This window comes from Nycticebus coucang, chromosome 13 (genome assembly GCF_027406575.1).
Source record: "Nycticebus coucang isolate mNycCou1 chromosome 13, mNycCou1.pri, whole genome shotgun sequence".
Taxonomy (NCBI): Eukaryota; Metazoa; Chordata; class Mammalia; order Primates; family Lorisidae; genus Nycticebus; species Nycticebus coucang.
Genome location: NC_069792.1, coordinates 39758966 through 39782475, shown reverse-complemented (window position 1 = coordinate 39782475; position 23510 = coordinate 39758966). Strand labels below are relative to the sequence as shown.

At 33.9% G+C, this 23510-nt stretch overlaps 1 protein-coding gene across 1 annotated transcript in view; it reads right to left on the bottom strand.

The window, feature by feature from the left end:
• The window catches only part of LOC128563704 (serine/threonine-protein kinase Sgk3-like), a 227196-nt gene that overhangs the window by 151642 nt on the left and 52044 nt on the right, over positions 1-23510 (bottom strand). Inside the window, exons 3-4 of the mRNA XM_053559135.1 lie at positions 9919-9963; positions 7616-7726 (exon numbers count right to left, since the gene is read on the bottom strand). The gene's annotated coding sequence lies outside the window, so the exon portion shown is untranslated. The remainder of the gene's footprint in view (positions 1-7615; positions 7727-9918; positions 9964-23510) is intronic.

Genomic DNA, 23510 nt, shown 5'->3' with positions numbered 1-23510 from the left:
TTTTGAGATGGAGTCTCACTTTTTTGTCCAGGCTAGAGTGCCATGGCCTCAGCATCCCTCATGGCAATCCTGGGCTCTAGTGATCCTCCTGCCTTAGCTCCTAAGTACCAGTGACCACAGATGCACACCACCATGTCTGCCTAATTGTTTTTTTTTTTTAATTTTTAGTAGAGATGGGATATCACTCTTGCCTGGGCTGGTCTTCAATTCATGACCTGAAGTAATCCTTCTGCAGCCTCGGCCTCTCAGAATACTAAGATTGCACACATCAGCAACAAGCCTGGCCAAATATGTATTTTTCAAGACACCACACATTGTTAGACTTAGTATCTTATAGTCTGAGAAAACTTAAAAAACGAGTAAATAATAAAATGTCAATTAGTTGTAATTTCTGTTGAAAAAGATCGTTTAAGAGTATATGCCAAGAGACCTCAGGATGTAGGAGCTAAAACATTCTTCCTAGGAGTTGATATTTGAGGTAAAAAGAAAAAAAAAACCATATTAGCATTTAACACGTGCTATCAGGCCAGGCATGGTGGCTCATGTTTGTACATCCTAGCACTCTGGGAGGCCGAGCTGGGTGTATTATTTGAGCACATGACTTCAAGAACAGCCTGAGCAAAAGTAAGACTCCCATCTTTACTAAAATTAGAAAAACTGAGGCAAGAGAATCACTTGAGCCCAGGAGTGGGAAGTTACAGTGAGCTACGATGTCACAGCACTCTAGCCTGGGCAAAAGTGTGAGACTCAGTCTCAAAAAAATATACGTAATATATATAAAATACATGCTTTTCATAGTATAGAAGTAAAATTGTTTTATATATTCCAGGAAAAGTTTTAAGTCATTACGTTTGAAACGTTGCCCCATGGAGATCTTCGGGTTTTCTAATGCCACGTGGGTAGGGAAGGGGAGTGTAAGTCTCCTCCCACTTCCTATTCCATTGGGACAAAGTCCCACTGTATGTTATCAAAAAATTAAATTTAATGATGAAGAGAAATAGACTATCATGTTCCTTTTTTGAAAGGAATTGTTTTCTTAACTTTGGAGTGTTTATTTAGTTTACAACCAGTTAGCTAACTTACAGGCACAAAAAGACTGAATTCTCAGAATTGATTAATTTCATTAGATAAATGTTGGGTATAACTGTAATCTCAGCTAAGCATTTTCATTTGTGTGCCATTGATTATAACAATCAGGAAAGAGAATTAAGTTTGGGATCAAATTATATGATTTTTAAAATCCCATCTACTGTGGACTTGAAAGGTCTAAGTTTTACCACTAAAAATAAAGACTTTAGATCAGACATGGTGGCTCATGCCTGCAATACTAACACTCTGGGAGGCCAAGGTGGGTGGGATAGACTGAACTCAGGAGGTCGAGACCAGCCTGAGCAAGAGGGAGACCCCTTCTCTACCAGAAATAGAAAAATTATCTGGGTGGGATGATAGTCACCTATAGGCCTCGCTACTCAGGAGGCTGAGGTAGGAGGGTTGCTGGAACCCAAGAGTTTGAGGATGCTATGAGCTATGACTCCATGGCAATCTACCCATGGTACAGTGTGAGACTCTGTCTCAAAATATTATATATACATCTAATAATAAATCATATATGCATACATCTCACAAAGACAATATTTTAGTCTAAAAGGTATTGAGAGTAACATTACATTTGTATGAGTTTTAATTTTTTTTAAATTACAAAAATATTTTCTATATTTGTTATATTTTTCCTCCACTATCTTTTCCCATTACATATGCTTTTATTCTTTAAAAGCAGTTTTTCATTTACATCTAAACTGAACAGATTGTAAAGAGAATTCTCATATATCCCTCACTGTAACACACATGGAAAGCCTCTCTCATGATCAGCATCTCCCTCCAGAATCCCACATTTGTTATAATCCACGAATCCACGTTATACATCAGAATCGCCCAAAGCCCATACATTGCATTAGAGCTCACTCTTGGTATTGTACATTCCATGGGTCTTGACAAATGTATACATTGACATGTGTCCACCATAAGAATATCATACAGAACAATTTTCCTGCCCTAAAAACCATCTGTGCTCTGCCCTTCATTCTCCTCCCCTGTATTCCCTGGTATCCACTTATCATTTTACCATCTGCAGAGCTTTGCCTTTTCTAGAATGTCACATAGGTGGAACAATGCAGCATGCAGCCTCTTCAAATTCCTTTCTTTCACTGAATGGTTTGTACTAAAACTTCTTCTATGTCTTTTCATGGTTGAATAGCTCATTTTTAGCACTGAGTAACAGGCTATACAATGGTATATCCATTGTCTGGATATACCAGAGTCTACTTATCTATTCACCACTAAGAAATGTGTTACTTGCTTTCAAGTTTTGGCAATTATAAATAAAGATGCTATGTGCAGGTTTTTGATTTCCCATAGTGTTCAGTTCCTTTGGGAAATCATCAGGGAATGTGATTATTGGATCATATGGGAAAAGTATATTTATTTCTGTACGAAACTGCCAAACTATGTTCCAAAGTGGCCATGCTATTTTGCATTACCATTAGCAATGAATGAGAGTTTTTGTACTATATCATCACCAGCACTGGGTGTTGTCAGTATTCTGGGTTTTGACCATTCTAATGGGTGTGCAGTGGTATCTCATTGTGCTTTTAATTTACAATACTTAATGACTAAATGAAGCATCTTTTCAACATGCTTATTTGTTATCTTTATATCTTCTTTGATGGGTGATTAAAATCTTTCCTTGTCGTATTTATAAATCAAGTTACTCACTTTATTATTATTGAGTTTTGAGAGTTCTTTGTATATTTTGAATAGCAGTCATTAATCACGTATGACTTTTGCAAATATTTTCTCTTATTCCCTGTCTTGTCTTTGCATTTTCTGGTTATTGTCTTTCACGGAGCTGATATTTTTAATTTTAATTAAGTCCAGATTATCAATTTTTTTCCTGATAGACTGTGCCTTTGATGTTTTATGTCAGAATTTATTATAATTAATTTTTAAAATAAATTTTTCCCCCAATTTATAAATCATAAATTTACAGTAATGGTAATTACTAATTACTAATTTTATACAAAGTAATGGTCTGATTTATGACCATACTGAGAAAAATTTAAATCAAGGTGGTTAACATATGCATCAACTCAAATATTTGTTTTTTATGGTGTGGCCATTGCTCCTGGAGCAATTTTGAAAAGTGCAATACTCTGTTGTTAACTATGTTCATAATGCTATGCAATAGGGCTAAAAAAAAAAAAGGAAGGCGGTGCCTGTGGCTCAAGGAATAGGGCGCAGGCCCCTATACCAGAGGTGGGTTTGAACCTGGCCTCAGCCAAAAACTGCAAAAAAAAAAGTGTGAAACTAAATGTAGAATATAAATGTCTTAACATGGGACAGCGCCTGTGGCTCAAAGGAGTAGGATGCCGGCTCCATATGCTGGAGGTGGCAGGTTCAAGCCCAGCCTTGACCAAAAACTGCCAAATAAATAAATAAATAAGTGTCTTAACACAATAACTAAGACAATGCCATGAACAATGCCATGTTAACCAGTTTGATGAAAATATTTCAAATTGTATATAAAACCAGCACATTGTACCCCATGACTGCATTAATTGTACACAGCTATTATTTAATTTTAAAAAACTAGAAAAACAATAACAGATTCTTCCTCTCTGAGAATTTGTACCCCTTAACCATCACCTTCCTATTCCCTCTACCCTAAGCCTATCATTCTAATCACTGCTTCTATGAGCTGAATTGTTTTAAATTCTGCATGTAAATGGAAATATATGGTACTTGTCTTTCTATGCTGGGCTTATTTCACCTGGCATAATATCCTTCAATTCCATCCATGTTATCACAAATGAGAAGATTTTTTGTTGTTGTTTTAATTTGTTGTTTTAGGAACCTCTACAGTTTTCCATAAAGGATAAGCTAAATTCCATCTCCACAAACAGTTTAGAAGGGTTCCCACTTCTCCACATCCTCACCAACACTTGTTACCTTTCATCTCTTTGATCATAGCCATTCTGACAAATGTGAGATACCTCATTGTGGTTTTAATTTGCATTTTCCTAATGATTAGCAACATTCCGCATATTTTCATTTATCTGTTGAACATTTGCATGTCTTCTTTTAAAAATTGTGTATTCAAGTGCCTTACTCATTTTAAAATTGGTTTTCTTCTTTTCCTGCTATTGAGTTGCTTGAGTTCCTTACATATTAACATATGAGGTCCATTTTTTTCATCGGCATATAAACATCCAATTTCTTCCCCCAAACCACTTATTGAAGAGACTAGCTTTTCCCCACTGCATATTATTGGCAAATAATTTGTCAAAAACAAATTTACTCTAAGTACATGAATTTATTTCTGAGCTCTACATTCCACTGCATTTGTTGACGTCTCTTGTTTTTCACCAATGCCATGTTTTTGACTGACTATAGTTTTGCAGTATAGTTTAAAACTATGTGGTACTTTCAGCTTTCTTCTTTATTTCTCATGATCATCTTGACTATTTGGATTTTTTGTGATTTTATATAAGATTTCAGATTTTTTATTTCTCTTAAACCTGGCATTGGGATTTTGACAGGCATTGTATTGAATCTGTATGTATGTATATATATCATGGGTAGTGAATACTTAATAATGTTAATTATGTCCATCTATGAACATGGATTATCTTACCATTTATTTACATCTTCGTTTCTTCATGAACAGTTTATAGTTTTCAATGTACAGGTTTTTAATTTCTTTGACTAAATTTATTCCTAAGTTTATTTTTTTCTTTGTAACTATTAAAAATGGGATTATTTTCTTGATATCTTTTTAGCATTGTTTGTTCTTAATGTATAGTAATGTAATTATTTTTCTGTGTTGTTTTGCATTCTACAACCTTATTTTATCTGTTATTATTTCTAACAGTTTTTCTGATGAAGACTGTATGATTTTCTACATTTAAGCTCATGTCATCAGAGAACACCGATTATTTTACTTATACCTCTTTCCTATTTTAGATGCCTTTTATTTATTTCTCTTTTCCAATGGCTCTGTTATGGACTTCCAATACTATGTTGAATAGAAGTGGTGAGAGTAGTAATCCTTACCTTGTGCCAGATTCTAGAGAAAAAGCTATTGCCTTTTACCCTTCATTATAATGTTAGCTGTGGGCTTTTCACATATCACCTTTATTGTATTGAAGTACTCTTCCATATCTAATTTAGATAAAGATTTTGTTGAATTTAATCCAATGTTTTTTCCTGCATCTAATGAGATGATAATATGTTTTTTGTTATTCTTTCTATTAAAATGATAGATCACATTTGTTGATTTGAATATATTGAATCATCTTTGCATCCCAGGAATAAATCTCCACCCAGATGATAACGGTGGAAGAAACGATTTATGTATCATTGAATTCAGTTTGCTAGTATTTTTTTTTGAAGATTTTTGCATCTTTATCCATCAAGGATATTGACTTGCAATTTTCTTTTCTTATAATGTTCTTTTCTGGTTTTGACATCAAGATAATGGTGGCCTCCTAAAAACGTTTTGGAAGTATCTCCTTCTCTCTGATGTTTGGGAATAGTATTAGGAGGATTGCTGTTTGGTCTTCTGGCAATGTTGGTAGAATTGAGCTGAGAATCCATCATATCTTGAAGTTCACTTCAAATTAAAAAAAAATAGAAACTAAGAATTGATACTTATGTTGTTAATGTTGCCTTTTGCATGTTTGGTCTTCTGGCAATGTTGGTAGAATTGAGCTGAGAATCCATCATATCTTGAAGTTCACTTCAAATTAAAAAAAAATAGAAACTAAGAATTGATACTTATGTTGTTAATGTTGCCTTTTGCATGCGTCTGTAGCAACAGTCTTTAAGAGGTCAAGAGACATAGAATACTAAAGGAAATATTATTTTTCACTACATGGATTTATGGTAATATAATTAATGACTTTTGGTTTTTGGTCTCAGCTTTTCTTTAGATCAGAGTCTCAGAGTCAAGGCTATCTTTGTTTCTTTCAGTACTTGGACACAGGGTAAGACTTAAAATAGGCTGGATTAAATGCACAGATAATTTAAATGAGAGCAGACAAAGGAAAAAAGGGTATTGCAGGAGTTCTGTAAGCTTATATTTTAAAGGGTAGAATTGTGTCTTAAATCTGAAAAATTATTTCTCAATGCAGTCACTGTCATCACTAAATTTTTACTCTTTGTATTCCCACTTGTTCTTAGCCAAACCATGTTTAATTTCAAACATATTTGTTAAATCCTAATTAAATCTGTGCAGGATTATATGATCCAATTCTTTTCTAAGCTACATATTTTCTCTCCTTGAAGCATTCAGCAAAGTAAGCAATTAATAAATATTTTTTGAAATAATCAGATGAACATGCATTAACATGCATTAACATCCCAATAGACAGATATTATGAGTTGATTGTATCTTTCAAGCTGGTAATGCCACTCTGCAATAAATTCCTGGTAAAGATTATATTCAAATCTCATAAATATGTGACTTAAATCATTAATATAACTGAGAAACTAAAAAAACAAAAATTACATCATATAAGTTTCACTTTAAAAAAATATTGATCTTCAAATGCAGCTGTTTGGTTGTAAAGTCCTTTTGATACTTGAATCACTTTTTTATTTTTTTTTCCTTTTTTTTGTTAAATCATATCTGTGTACATTAATGCAATCATGGGGTACAATGTGCTGGTTTTATATACAATTTGAAATGTTTTCATCAAACTGGTTAACATAGCCTTCACAGCAATTTCTTAATGTTTACCAAGACATGAAGAGTCATATAAATGACAGTACAAACTATCCATTTCAATGGGGATTACATTGATTAATATGTAAATTTCTTATTATCAAAATTAATTGTGCACATATGAAATTGTATATACTTACGCATACAAGTGTATGTGTATAGGTGTGTGTATTCACAACTACCTTTTGTCAGGTAGAGTTTATAACAAGTAGAAATTTTCATACATATATTAGAACACATTACAGGCTGGAAAATGTGTGTAAAAACAAAATCTTGGACTTTGTATATACATGTACAGTTATATTATTTATACTGGAACTAAAGTGACAAAATCATATTCAAACTCAGCTAGGATTCTTATCTCCAGCTCCTTCTACTTTGGGGGAAAAGAGATTAGACTGAAGTGTGTAAGTATATCCAAAGGCCCAATTTGGTGCTGGTCAGCTGCTTGGCATTAATTATACCACTGGTCAAGGGAAAAATTAAACACATGGACTCACTTTTAGCCATGCTATCTCAATACTGATTATTTTTCCCTCCATCCTGACCAGAAGATGTATAGTATAAAAATAAAATAACCCCACATCTCATTCAATACACAAGTAGTTTAAGACACCCCTAACTCCAATACAAATTTAACACGTGCAGTATGACTTAGTGTTTCAGTTTTATTTAGCTATAACATAAAGGCACAAAGCATTGTTAAAAAAATAAAAAGTAAAAACATTTTATGTACTATAAGACAGAATAGCTTCTTTCCCTAAACGCATTATGGTTTAAAAGGATTTCTTATCAAACTCTCACCATAGCAAAGAAAAAGAAAGCTTCTCTTACCAGAGTAGGATAAAGCTTCAACCTTGCTATAGCGTCTGCTGCAGCCCTTGTTTGGAAAGGCAGATTCAAAGCAACTTTGTGCATACAAGTGATCTGGTTGATCTCCAGTCCCTGCACAAAAAACAGTATAATTGGTACTTGAAAGAGTGTTGTAAACATTCATCACGATGGTGCTCACATGTTAAATCTAGTCACTGTTACCCTAGTAGACTTTTTCCAAACAGGCCAATCGCATTTCTACTTTCTTTTTTTTTTTTTTTTTTGTAGAGACAGAGTCTCACTGTACCGCCCTCGGTAGAGTGCTGTGGCGTCACACGGCTCACAGCAACCTCCAACTCTTGGGCTTACGCAATTCTCCTGCCTCAGCCTCCCAAGCAGCTGGGAGCATTTCTACTTTCAATACGAGCTGTTCGCTTTTCTCTATTCAGGGATGGGATTAATGTCTTTAAAGAAAGCATGAATTGGTGAATTTATGTTCTGCTACTAAGTCCACACCTTCAAGTTAGGAAAGTGTGGTTTAAGAAAAACACAAAGTCATGCACACAAATTTAAATTATGACAACATTGTGCGATATATAGGTAAATTTATGTAGCACCTATATGTCTTTATTTTTACATTTGACAATATTAATGCTATTCTTTACATGGTAACGAAATAATTATTAAGTCTCTTTCATTCAATTTTGGAGAAAAGTCAAATTAACATTCTATATCTATACTTTGCACAGAAGCCCCATCAATAATGCCTACAACATACCCCAGAGTCTGTGACCAACTGTGCTGGATTGCTAAGTCTCATTAAATATTCCACTGTTCCATTGCCCAAATCTTCAAAGGGGCTCAGACACAATCACATACTTTAATTTTTATGAGAGCAATGAAGAGGTCACACAGCGTGGGCTTTTTTATGATTTTTAACATTCAATTTTTACAGAAGCATTAACTGATTGTAACTATGAGTGGCATATTCTTGTTACCAAGAGAATGTGAACACTACATCAAAAATTAAGGCTCAAGAAAAAATACAGTCCCAATCTGTATCACTCTTTAAAATGATCTAAGCAATACGTTGATCTTTCAAATACATAAGGATCTAATCTTTGTCTTGCTTCCCACGTGTATAAAGCCTGGTTAACAGTTTATCAGCAGTGCCACCACTTCAAAAATAGAAATTAACTGCAGAGAAAAAGTTTCTTTTTCTTTGCATTTTTCTACCTAGTATTTTAACTTTTATCATGTATCTAAGTTAACAAATATAATAAAACAATTTTATGACTATTCAAATTAGGATTATACGAACATCTAAAAATTATAAGCTTTAACAATTTATATGCCTCCTAAATGCAAATAAAATTTTTAGGAACTCTGTCTGTGTAAAAATAGATGTATTGTTGGTCCTGTTTAAAAGAATATTTAATTAAATTAACAACTCCAGGCTCAGCACCTGTGGCTCAAGCAGCTAAGGTGCCAGCCACATACACCTGAGCTGGTGGGTTCGAATCCAGCCCAGGCCCACCAAACAACGATGGCTGCAACCAAAAAATAGCGGGGCATTGTGGCAGGCGCCTGTAGTCCCAGCTACGCGGGAGGCTAAGGCAAGATGATCACTTAAACCCAGGAGATGGAGGTTGCTGTGAGCTGTGATGCCACAGCACTGTACCCGGGGCAACAGCTTGAGGCTCTGTCTCAAAAAAAAAAAAAAAAAAAATTACAATTCTAAAACCTTGAAAGTGAAAATTTTTTATTTATAGTTATAGATGCTCTCTATACCACTTTTTTTAAGGTTGATAAGTCAACTCTTATCTCTTATTTTTATATAGCAATCACCTTTTTAAAATTTTCTATTAAGTATATTTACTTATCAGAAAGGTGAAAATAGCATGACTGTTCTCCATTTTACACATTAAATTAAAACTCAATAAGAAGTTGACAGGATTCTTAACTAGAGAATCTTCCAATATCAATCAACTATGAACATGTTTTCTTTTAAAACAAAGCATGCATGATTTAGCATAAAAAGCTTGCATGATTTAGCATATTGATTTAAAACGAGGAAAAAACATTTAGAGACCTATTAGAGTGTATTTGCAGTTGTGGTACATTGAGGAACCTAAAGATCTCTTTCTGTTTCTAATGATTTTGCAAATAATTTGCAAATAAATTTCAAAAAGATAATTATGTATAATTTTATATTAAATAATTTTTTAACTTAAGAACTATCTATTTAGCATCTACAAAGTCACAGAATGTAGTTTGTTACATTCTGATGATACAGTAGTGAACAAGATATATAGCCCACTGACCAGCCAATCACCATCTCTCTCTCTCTCCTTGAGCCTTCCCATTTCCTGAAACACAACAGTATTGAAATTAATAGCCCTGCTACAGCCTTTAAGTGTTCAAGTGAAAATAAAGTCACCCATCTCTCACTTTTAATCAAAATCTACAAATGATTATGCTTATTGAGAAAGACGTATTGAAAGGCAAGATAGGCCAAAAACTAGGCCTCCTAAACCAGTTATCCAAGTTGTGAATAAATAAATAATAAAGTTCTTAAAGGAAACTAAAAGCACTACTTCTGTGAAAACGCAAGTGGTTATAAAGCAAAACTGACTGCTGATACACAGAAATTTTGTGATTTGCATAAAAGATCAAACCAACCAGCCACAACTTTCCCCTAAGTGAAAACCTAACCCAAAGCAAGCCCCTGAGTCTCTTCTCTATGAAGCCTGAGAGACATGAGCATGCTACCAAGAGCAGACTAAAGTTAGCAGGGGTCCATTCATGAGGTTTACAAAGGAAGTCATTTCTATAATATAAACATGCAAGGTGAAGTTGCAAGTTGAATGTAGACGAAACAGCTTTCTATTAGAAGAGGTTGCCACATGGGACTTCCATAGATAGAAGGCAGTCAATGCCTGGATTCAAAGCTTGAAAAGACAGGTTGACTCTCTTGTTAAAGGCTAACGCAGCTGGTGACTTACATGTCAAATATATTAATAGCAGAGTATAAATGTCTAAACACAACAATTAAATAAGTGAGGTGAATGGTATGTTTACCAGTTTGATGTAAACATTTCAAATTGTATATAAAATCAGCACATTGTACCCCATACATGCAGTAATGTACACAGTTATGATCTAATAAAAAAATAGCCTTTTGCCATTCAAAAAATTCTAAGGCCCTTAAGAGTTATGCTAAATCTATTCTGCCTATGCTCTATTAATGAAAGAAAAAAAGACCTAAATGATTGCAATGAATGCATAATAAAATTCAAGAATTTATTATTTGTGATTTTTATGTTAAATATATATATTTTTAATTTTAGGTTATTGTAAGGGTACAAACAACCAGGGTACCATTTCTGAATTTGTTATGTTTGTTATGTACAGAGAGTCCCTCTTATAGTTCTGTCCCGCACCCAAAATGTGTCCCCCTCCCCAGGCTGACATCCTCAAGAGATTTTCTCAGCCCTGTCTTATTCCCTTTAAGTGGGAGCACATCAATCTCTCTTCTTCTCCCCTCCCCCAGTCCTCTTCTCCCCAACTTGAATAGAATTATGCTTTTCTCTTTTTGTGAGCATGTGTTATATTGTCTACTGGCTTCATAACAAAATTGAATACATTGGACACCTGCTTTCCATTCTTGTGATACTTTACCAAGAAGAATGTGTGTCAACTCCATCCACGTTAATACAAAAGATATAAAGTCACTATCCTTTCTTAAGGCATAATAGTACTCCATGGTATATATATTCCACAGCTTGTTAATCTATTCCTAGGTGGATGGGCATTTAGGTTGTTTCCACATCTTGGCAATTGTAAATTGAGCTGCAATAAATATTCTAGTGCAATTGTCTTTGTGATAAAATGATTTTTTTTTCTTCTGGGTAGGTGCCTTGTAATGAGATTGCAGGGTCAAAAGGGAGATCTAATTTGTTTGAGGAATATCTTTGCAAAGAGTCTGTATTAGTTTGCAGTTCCAAAACATTGTAAAAATGTCCATCTCTCTCCATACCCACACCAACATCTGAAACTCTGGGACTTTGTGATGTAGGCTAATCTCACTGGTAGTAGGTGATGTCTCAAGGTGGTTTAGATTGGGATTGGCATTTCTGTGATAATTAGTAATGTTAAGTATTTTTTTGTATGTTTGTTAGCCATTCCATTGTCTCCCTCAGAGAGTTTCTGTTCATGACACTTAACCACTGATAGATGGTACTATTGACACTTTTTGGTTGATTAACTTGAGTTCTCTATAGATCCTAGTTATCAAACCTTTGTCAGATTCATAATATGCAAATATCTTCTCCCTTTCTGAAAGTTGTATATTTGCTTTGATTGTTGTGTCATTACCTGTACAAAAAATTTTCAGTTTAATTGAGTTCAATTTGTTCATATTTGTTGTTGCAATTGCACTGAAGTCTTCTTCATAAAATCTTTCCCCACACTGACATACTCAAGAGTTTTTCCTGCACTTTCTTCTGGGATTTTTATCATTTAATGTCATAGATTTAAACCTTTTTTTCCACCTTGAGTCAATTTTTGTAGTTGGTGAAAACCTCATGTCCAATTTCAGTCTTTTACATGTGATTATCCAGTTCTCCCTGCAACATTTACTAAATAGGGGTTCTTTTCCCCACTATAAGCTTTTGTTTGGTTTATCAAAGATCAGATGGCAAGTAGAGATGGGTTTCATCTCCTGGTTTTCTATTCTGTTCCATTTGTCTATGTCTCAATTTTTGTGCCAATACCATGCTATTTTTATTACTGTTCACTTGTAATATAGCCTGAAGTCTGGTAAGATGATCCCTCCAATTTTGTTTTTATTACTAAGAATAGACGTAGCTATAGGGGGTGTTTTCTGGTTCCATACAAAACGAAGTACTATTATTTCCAGTTCTTAAAAATATGATCTTGGTAATTTAATGAGGATTGCATTGGATCTATAGATGGCTTTAGGTGGCATAAATATTTTTTTTTAAATGCTTCAGAAAATTATTAAAATTGTATTTAATAAATACAAATGTTAAAAAATGCTTAATTGCTATATGTAAAATACATGTTATATAATGTTTTTTCTTTTTTTAATTTAATTTTATTTATTTATTTATTTATTTTTATTGTTGGGGATTCGTTGAGGGTACAATAAGCCAGGTTACACTGATTGCAATTGTTAGGTAAAGTCCCTCTTGCAATCATGTCTTGTAGGTGGCATAAATATTTTAACAATGTTGATTCTTCGTAGCAAAGAGCATGGTAAGTTTTTCCATTTGTTAATGTCTTCTGCTATTTCTTTTCTCAGGGTTTCATAATTCTCTTTGTAGAGATCCTTTACCTCTTTTGTTAAGTATATTAATAGGGATTTTATTTTATTCAGCTTATCTCATCTTATCTCACCATCTAATTTTATCTTTTCTTATCTTATCTTATCTTGCCTTGTGCTTTTTTTATCCAATTGCATAGTCTATGCCTCTTAGGTGGGGAATTCGAGCCATTAACATTTATTGATCATATTTTACAATCAGTTCCCTGATTAACTCCTTCAAGGCCTTACACTCCACCACATCCTTTCTTTGTTCTTTGTATTTTTTGCCCAATTTTTGGTTCCATTTTTCCACTTTCTCATCAATTTTCTTGGTTGTTTTTGCTATCCATATATTAAATTTCCTTTCTGTCATTTCCATTAATTCTCTTTAGGTGGAATTCTCTGCTGTAGGTGCTTTATAATCCCTTGTGGGAATTGCTCTATTTTGGTTTTTCATGTTGCCAGAATTATTTTTCTTTTGTTCATTTCCTTCCCCTACTTGTTCCTTCTCATTATTTTGAGGTTTTTTATTTTTAGATTACTTTAAATTTTATTTTTAAATTATCCTGTCTCAGAGCATAGGTGTTGAAGTGACCTTTTGGTATAAGGTGAAAAGGAAGATAATGGTAAAGAGCAAAAAGAGAGAAAGAAAAGAAAAATATAAAGTGGAAAAAAGTAGAAGAGGGTAGGAGGAAACAACTGAAGAAAAGGAGTGAAAAAGGACAGTAAGAGAGAAAGAGAGCACCAGGAGAAATGGGTTTTCCGTGGGGTGCTGCAACCACACCTGCAGCTCTAAGGGAGTGGGGAACCAGGCTTGTGGGTACTGTGAAGTCAGGACTTCCTTATCAGCCTTGGCAAAAGCAACACCCCACTTCTGCCATATATAAAACGAAATCAGTGGTATGTTCCAGCAGGGACCTACCAATAACTTCTTTCTAAAGACTTAAGCTAGAAGGACACCCAAAACAATGAGCTTGTGGTCGCCTTTTGCCAGACCATTGCCATGACACCCCCAGCCAGACCAATGCCATGACTCCCCAGCGTTCAGAGAAGAAAAAAAAAAAGAAAAAAAAACGGATAAAAAGTTAAAATATGATTGTATAAGATAAAGAAAAAGAATGATGTCTTATATGAGACATTCACGTGCGAAAAACAAGTGGAAATATCTGTACCACAATGGAGGAAAAGCAGAGAAATAAAAGAAAGATTAAAAGAAACTCAAAACTGTAACAAAAATAGAGTAGCCTTACTATTGAGAAAAGTAAAAGTTAGAAAATAAAAATATTACCAAACAAAAAAACTAAATAAAAACAAGAATATAATAAAAGAAAAAACAAAGAAAAAATCAAAAAAGATGCAAAAAATGTAAAACATCATATATGTGTTTATATATAAAAATATAAAAAATGTACTTGTAAAATATATGCATTTTATATATAATATATAAACATTTATATATATTGTAACTATATATAGTTGTATATATTACATATTAAATATATTTGTTGCTATATAGTTATATATATTATATATAGTTATAACAGTTATATATATAATATGTATTAAATATGTATATTTATATAATATTTATTATATATATAATAAATGGGTTTTCAGTAGGGTACTGCAACCACACCTGCAGCTCTAAGGGAGGGGGGAACCAGGTATAATATAATATGTATAAAATATACATAGTAATTAAAATATGTTAATTAATTAAAATATTATATTAATGTATAATGTATTAACATATTAATACACATATAATATTATATATATACATATAAATACATGTATATTTATATATTAAATATACATATTAATTTAAATATATTAATATATTAATATATTATCTGTAAATATATGTTAAATATACATATATTATATATGTATATATAATGTATACAATATTAATATATATTAAATATACATATAACATTTAGTATACATAATGTATATAATATATATTTATACTAAATATACATATATAAATATATGTATATATTAATATATTAAACATACATACTAAAATATGTTAATTAAAATATCATATTAATATGCATTATATATTAAATATACATTAAAATGCCCTTTGCTCTCAATCCTTGCCTGTTTCATGCTTTAACATTTAGTCCCTGTTGGACTGGGGTTCCAAAGCTCTCACCAGACTTCCCAAGAGGCCTATCAGACAGTGTCTCCTGACCACAAAGTGGCCCTCTGGGGGCAGGCGATACAGGCACTTCTCTGATCACCGTAAGAATGGCCAATCAGGAAGGCGCCTGTGGCTCAGTGAGTAGGGCGCCGGCCCCATATACCGAGGGTGGCGGGTTCAAACCCAGCCCCGGCCAAACTGCAACAAAAAAATAGCCGGGCGTTGTGGCGGGTGCCTGTAGTCCCAGCTGCTCGGGAGGCTGAGGCAAGAGAATCACGTAAGCCCAAGAGCTGGAGGTTGCTGTGAGCCGTGTGACGCCACGGCACTCTACCAAGGGTGGTACAATGAGACTGTCTCTACAGAAAAAAAAAAAAAAAAAAAGAATGGCCAATCAAATTCAGCAGGTGCACCAGAGCCAATGTGCACTAGGACCCCACACATTGTTCCTCCCTGCCATGTTGCTCCACACCCTTTTAAGTATCTTTTTAATTAAAAATTATCTATTCAGTATTTATTAGGAAATTAACAGGAACTTTGTTAATTTCTGAATATGTGGTGGTGAATAGGATAAAAATATTTCACTTCTTCTTGTAACTTTTAACATAGAAATTAAAATGTTTAGCCCAAAATATAAACTTTTTTGGAAAATAACAGTGACCAGGAATTATGGTATAAATTGATTGATATATAAAGAGATTGTATAAAATTAGAAATTGTGTGTCTTTATTACAAACCACAAATTATAGTGTGGTTGACTAAATAATTTAAGCACATCATTGAGAATAACTGCAAAGAGAAAAAATATTTCTTTCAAAATATTGTTGCTCATTGACAATGCATCTTGTCATCTAAGAGATCTGATTGAGATATACAAGGACTCTAACGTTGTATTCATACCTACTAACGTAAGGTCTACTCTGCAGATTATGAAAAAAGAAGTAATCTGGCTCTCAATTCTTATTTAAGAAACATGTTTTCTATGGCTGTAGCTGCCATAGAAAGTGATTTTTCTAATGGATCTGCATAAAGTAAATCTTCTGGAAAGAAGTCATTATTCAAGATGTCTTTAAGAACATTTATCATAGATAGAAGGAGGTCAAAATATCAACATTAATAGGAGTTTGTAAGGAGTTGATTCCAACCCTCCTGGGTGACTTTAAGGGGTTTAAGATTCCAGAGGAGACAGGTATTGTGTTTTAAATGTCTTGGGTCAGGTCTACTAGCATTCTGGCCAGGATGAAACAAAGTTAGTTGCCCTCTTTGATTCCCTAAAGCAAGTCAGTCTGGTTTTATGCAGATAGAGGGAAACCACCTTCCAATGCTTTCTGATTGTGAATGGCCTTTAATTCAAAATACTCTTTATGTCAAAGTCATCATATCTGGGGGTAAAATGTTCTTAGTTCCTTCAAGGTTATGCCTATACTTCACTGGCAGAAAATAGGGCCTTTGGAGGTTGAATGAGCAGCTCAGGTCTCCACTTAACTTTACTCAATCTGAACTTTCTCAGAGATCCTGAAGGCCACAATTCCAGGTCATCTATGACCCCTCAATTAATTCCCATTCAAGAAACTTACTTCTCACTCCCCCTGGGCCTCTAAAATGAGTTTAGCTGCCATATCTGCTCCATCAATTCTTTAAGCAGAAGATACAAGTACTTGAAATCCTAAATCTTAAGTGATTCCATCATTTTATCATTCATCTGTAGAATGGCCTGGGTAGATTTTTCACCTAAACTTAAAATGGAATCAGCCTGCAAAACATTCAAGGCAAAAATGGGATTAATAACATACAACAGTGATCAAATGGTTACTGCATGCCAGGCACTGCCCTAAATATTCAGAATAAATATCTCACATTATAACCTTATTGGACAGGTAATTCTTGGTGTTCCCTTCTTTTCTAGATGGTGAACAGAGGCTGTGAAAGGATAGGTCATTTGACTGATACTGCATAGCAGGCACATGATGGAGCTTGCACTTGAAGCCAGGCCTGTCTATCGCTCAGCACCATTTCAGAAATCTTTATTCTCACCCACAAAGGAGACACAGAAAAGTGATGGAAGTATTTGAATGAGTAAGTCAGAGTAAAGAGCAGTGCTGGTGTCAGAGTTTCATGACACAGATACATGATGGAGAGGGAGGGAAATAGAACTTACTTGGACAGAGTCACCTGCTGGTTTAACTGAGTCACCAGTGAGAGACTACTGAGAAAAGAGTTTAAGCACAGGGTCAACTCCTTTGACATTTTAGAGCAGCGTTGTCCAATAGAAACATGATACACATCACCAGATGTAATTTTTTTTATACTTGTTTTTTGAGACAGAGTCTCACTATGTCGCCCTCGGTAGAGTGCCATTGCGTCACAGTTCACAGCAACCTCCAACTCTTGGGCTTAAGCGATTCTCTTGCCTCAGCCTCCCAAGTAGCTGGGACTACAGGCGCCTGGCACAATGCCTGGCTATTTTTTTTTTTTAAGTTTTATTTGCATACGGAGCACAAGGCGGAGCTGTCCAGTGAGGTCACGTGGCTATGAACAACTGAAGTACTCTGCTGACCAATAGGGTAACCAGGGCTCTAGTGGCATAATCGGTTATGCCGAGGTTGTGAGTTTGAGCCTCACCTGGAGTCCTTTCTTTCTTTCTTTTAATTAAATCATAACTGTGTACATTGATATGATCATGGAGCATCATACACTAGCTTCATATACCGTTTGACACATTTTCATCACACTGGTCAACACAGCCTTCCTGGCATTCTCCCAGTTATTGTGCTAAAACATCAACATTCCACATCTACCAAGTTTCACATGTACCCCTGTAAGATGCACCGCAGGTGTAATCCCACCAATCCCCCTCCCTCCACCCACCTTCCCCATCCCTTCCCTCCCTTTCTCCCTTCCCCTTATTCTTAGGTTGTAACTGGGTCATAGCTTTCATATGAAAGCCCTATATTAGTTTCATAGTAGGGCTGAGTACATTGGGTACTTTTTCTTCCATTCTTGAGATACTTTACTAAGAAGAATATGTTCCAGCTCCATCCATGTAAACATGAAAGAGGTAAAGTCTCCATCTTTCTTTAAGGCTGCATAATATTCCATGGTGTACATATACCACAATTTATTAATCCATTTGTGGACCAATGGGCACTTGTCAATTCAATTTACAAATCAATCTGTTTCCTCTATCTACACCCACCCAGTAACCTCTTGCTTCCCCCATGCTCCTTCTCCCTCTCCCATCAAAAAGGCATCTTTGAAGATATCTGACCATCACTGAGACATGGGGTAATCAATCATTCTTGTAGTTCCTCCCATGTGCATGGTATTTGAAAATAAACCTTTCTCTTATTAACAAAAAAAAAAAAAAAAAAAAAAAAAAAAACTTTCAGAGGAGGAAGTAACTGCAGAAGTGGTGGAATAGCAAGGCAGCTAGGATTAGAAGTTGAGCCTAAGATGTGATTGAATTGTTGTGATCTCATTATAAAATTTGAATGGATATGGAGATGCTTACATGGATGAGGAAAGAAAGAATTTCTTGAGATGAATATCTACTCTTGGTCAAGATGCTGTTAATGTTGTTGAAATCACAGCAAACAATTTAGTATATTACAGGAACTCAATAAATAAAACAGTGGCAAAAAAAATAAAAAAATAAATAAAACAGTGGCATGATTTAAGAGGACTGACTACAATTTTGAAGGAAGTTTTACTGTGGACTTGGCAGTATCATACCCCACAGAAAAATACAATGTGATAGGAATAGTCAATAAATGTGGCAAACTTCAATGTCTTATTTTCAGAAATTTTGAGTTATCCAGCCTTCAGCAACCAGTGTCCTTGTCCGTAAGTAGCCATTAACATCCAGGTAAGACTTCACTCAGCAAATATAGAACAGTTCACTGAAGCTTCAGATTATATTTAGCAATTTTTAACGATAGAATATTTTTAAATTATGGTATATATAATTTTTCTTTATATTTATTTTATTTATTTTTTTATTAAATCATAGCTGTGTACATTAGTATGATCATGGGGCACCATACACTTGGTTCATAGACCGTTTGACACATTTTCATCACACTAGTTAACATAGCTTTCCTGGCATTTTTATATAATTTTTTCTAAACATTATGTCATTGCATATTTAATAGACTACAGTGTCACATAAATGTTACTTCTGCACAACTTGTGAAATAAAAAATGTTTGTGTGACTCATTTTGCTGTGATATTTGCTTTATTGCTGTGGTATGGAACAGTGCCCACGATATGTCTGAGGTAACTTGTATTCTCCTTAACATTTTGATTAAGTATAATCTTTATATAAACTAAAAACCAGACTCTAAACTAGCCACATTTTCTGATATTGCAGGAATCTTTTAAGGAAGTAACCTTGTCTTAAGTAGAATTTAGTTTATAAGTTATGTTGTTTATTTGTTTTTCCGTTTTTTTTTTTTTTTTTTTTTTTCTAATAGGGACATAGACAAATGTGATTTATGTAGATAAGGTAAGGCTATGCACCTGTAGAAGCACTTTCATGCTGTTCTGGCTTCCCACTCCTTATACTAGAAACCCAAGAGTCCTTCCTGCTACCTCCTTCATTTTGACATCAGCATTCACCCAACTCAAACCATCTCCTTGATTCTTGCTTGAATTACTCAACTAGCTTCCAACTTGGAAGTTACCTTTTAAAAAGTGGATCCATATATACACGGTCTGATAATTTAGTGCACAAACTCATCTTAGAGAAAGGGCTACATACATGTTGCTCAATATCACTATGGTTACCTTCAAAGTACTCCCCTCAGGAAGCTATGCACTGAAGCCAGCACATATTCCTTCCTTCAAAGTAATTCTGGAACTCTTTTTCCAGAATTACCCTCAGAAATGTCATTCTATGAGGACTGACAATTAAGTTTGTGAACTTAACACTATCCACTTACATTGGTAGCACTGTACAAACAACTCAATGAGGTTTCATAACAAGGCTCTGTCAGAATCTTATAGCTGTGTTGAAGTCTATGTTGAAGTCTATGTGAGATGTTATCTTGCTGAGTGGCACTCGTCATTTTTGTTGCACATTTTTGCGGGCAGTACAAAATCCTGTGTTAATACCTATACACATAGATAAAACTCCCACTGCCCTACTTTTCCTTCTTGTAACTATATCCCTACATTGGAAAAATAATATGAAAATGTTGATTTTCTCTTTTCTAAAACCTTAACCTTTACAGAGATCAACCATATGCTTCAAATCACTTAAACAGACCTCATTGTACCTGATTTCCCAACAATTGGTCGATTCATGTCAAAACAGTCTCTTTTTTTGGCTTTAGTGATGCCACATTCTCCTAATGTTTTTCATACCACGTAGGCCTTTTTATCTCAGGCTTATTTGCTGGCTTCTCTTCCTCTGCCAGCATAATGGTTTGTAATATTTTTAGAATTGTCTTGGATCCCCCGCTTTTTTTTCTCAATATGCATTATTCCTGTAGGTGATCTCATCCAGATCCATGTCTTTAAATATTATCCATTTTTCATGGGCTAGACCATTTATATCTGCAGCCTGACCTCTTCATTCTTCTTTAAATGTGATTCTCCATCTGTGTACTGATCTTAGTTCTTGGCTCTACAGCAGGCATTTTAAAATTCAAAGATGGCCCAAAACACAACAATTGATTCTACCAAGTCCTTGCAATCCCGACCTATTACAGTCTTTCAAATTTTACTAAAATTCAGTAATTGTTCCAGCTAAAAGCCAACATCTTTTAGCTTTTGGTTTATTGTGACAAAAATGCATAATATAAAATTCATCATATTAACCATTTCTACAGCACAACTCTGTAGTATAAAGTATATGCACATTGCTGAGCTACAAATCTCCAAAATGTTTTCATCTTACAAAACTAAAATCCTATAACCATCAAACAACAACTCTCCAATGGTAATGATCTATTGATATATGTAGAAATGCAGATAAAACTCTAAATTATATTGAGTAAAATAAACTAAAGAATACATATTGTATGACTTCATTCATATAAAATTCTAAAAATGAATACTTATCCATAGTATTAAAAGACAGTAGATCAGTTGTTCCCTGGCGGTGGAAGGTGGGGGTGGACAAATTGATGTAAGGGATTACCAAGAATCACAGGATTTATGTGAATGACAGATATGTTCATCATTTTGATTTTCATGATGGTTTCAAGAATGTATGAATATATCAAAATTTATCAAATTGTAAATTTTAGGGATATGCAGTTTATATCATTCATACTGTAATCCTAATATTTACAATGAGTATATAAACAAAACTCCTAAAATTAATAAAAATGGATACTAAATCCAATACATAAAGGCAATAATATTAGATCAAGAACTTTAAAAAGAGAATATGCAGCTGGTCAATAGGATATTAGGGAGTAGTCAACATTGTTTCTTATCAGGAAATTTGAGTAAAATTTATAAAACAGAGTATTTCAAAACATGCTAAGAATGTGGAACATATGTAACTATACTACTGAAAGGATGGCAAATTTGAAAAATTGGCAATACACAGTAAAGTTGGAAATACATTTATCCTATAACCTAACACTTCATTCCTAGTTCCACGTTAAAAAATATATGCATGTGTCCTCAAAAGATGCACATTAGACTGTTCACAACAACTAAACACAAAGCACAATAACTAGAAACTATTCAAATGTCCATCATTGTAAAATGGTAAATGCCTTTTGGAATATTCACAGAACAGAATAACACATATCAATACGAATGAACAAACTCCTTCTATACATGGCAACAATATAGGTGAGTCTCAAGCATAATGCTGAGAAACGATGGCACACACAAAGATTGTGCCTAATATAATTTCATTTATGTGGGCTGTCAAAATGATTATTATCAGTTTATAATGAAAAACTCAATCTTATTATCTTTGGGGTAGTCTGGGTTTAATAACTCAGAAGAGGTAAAAAAATGATTTCCTCAAATGTTGGTAACTTTTTCTTTTTTCCTGTTAGGGTTATGCTTAATCACAGAGATATGCTCACTGTGAAAATTTATTGGATTGTTCACTCAAGAGGTTGTACTTTTCTGTATGGATATATCTCTGTAAAAAGATTTAATGAAATTCATTGTAACACATGCTCTTGAGAACAGATTATTTCGCTGAAAATACATAACTTGAAATGTTTATGAAAAATTATTCCTAAGACAATAGTCCATTTTGTCCTGATAATGAAAACAAACCACACAGATAAGTTTACAATATTCAAGTAGGAAAATAGCCATTTGAATAATTACTCATTTAGGAAAGCTGTTCCAGATGGCATTGGGAAGTAAATAATGCATTTACTTTCTAAAAATAATGTATCGTCATAGAACAGATATTACTTTGTATTTATTTCACTTTATTGCTTTTTTTCTTTTATCTCTTTCTTTCTCTCTCTCTCTTTCTTTCTTTTTTTACCTAACTCCAGGAAAATCAGCCCACATCACAAACTCTCAAAACTGCAGATGCTGGCGTGGATGTGGAGAGAAGGGAACAATTCTATACTAGCTGTGGGACTGCAAACTAATACAGCCTGTTTGGAAAGGGATATGGAGAATCCTCAAAGAACTAAAAGTTCTTCCATTTGATCCTGCAATCCCATTACTAGGCATCTACCCAGAGAACAAAAATCATTTTAGCACAAACACATTTGCACCAGAGTGCTTATTGCAACCCAATTCACAACTGCCAAGTCATGGAAGCAACACAAATTCACTTTATCTATTTAGAAACTTCTAAAGGTTCTGAAATAGAGAAAGCAACTTGCTTTTTTTGGGGGGGGGGGCACGGATTTAGAAAATCAACGTCTTAATGAAAAAATAACATGACATAGTATCTAGTTATTCATAGTACCTTGATGGATTTCTTCTTTAAAATAATATTCTTAATATGAATTCCATGTATTGTTTTCAACATTGTCTACTGTTCATATAAAGTAAAAACCACTATCAGGGCTTTCAGTTAATCATGTAATTAATTCCTTTTATCATTTATGGATATGATTAGCCATGATAGATGAATATGAATATCAAAATTATACAGAAACAAGTTTGAACATATGCAAATTTGGACAAGTTATTTGCTGTTACTATGCCTTCTTTTTCTTATCTGTGAGAGAAAGATGGTAATACTAAACCTATTGGTGATTGTGAGAAAACATACGATAATGAATGTGAACTTTCTAAAATAGGCATTCATTCATTATAAATGTAAGCATTACCTTATAAGAATATATGAAAATGTTCTAACCTTAATACTTAAAATTACCCTCTCATGCACTGGTAACAAGATAGCTTATTCAGTTATGCATTACTCATGTTTTAAATTAAAAAATAAGGTTGGAATAAAATTATATAAAAATGGATAAAATGATGAACAATACCA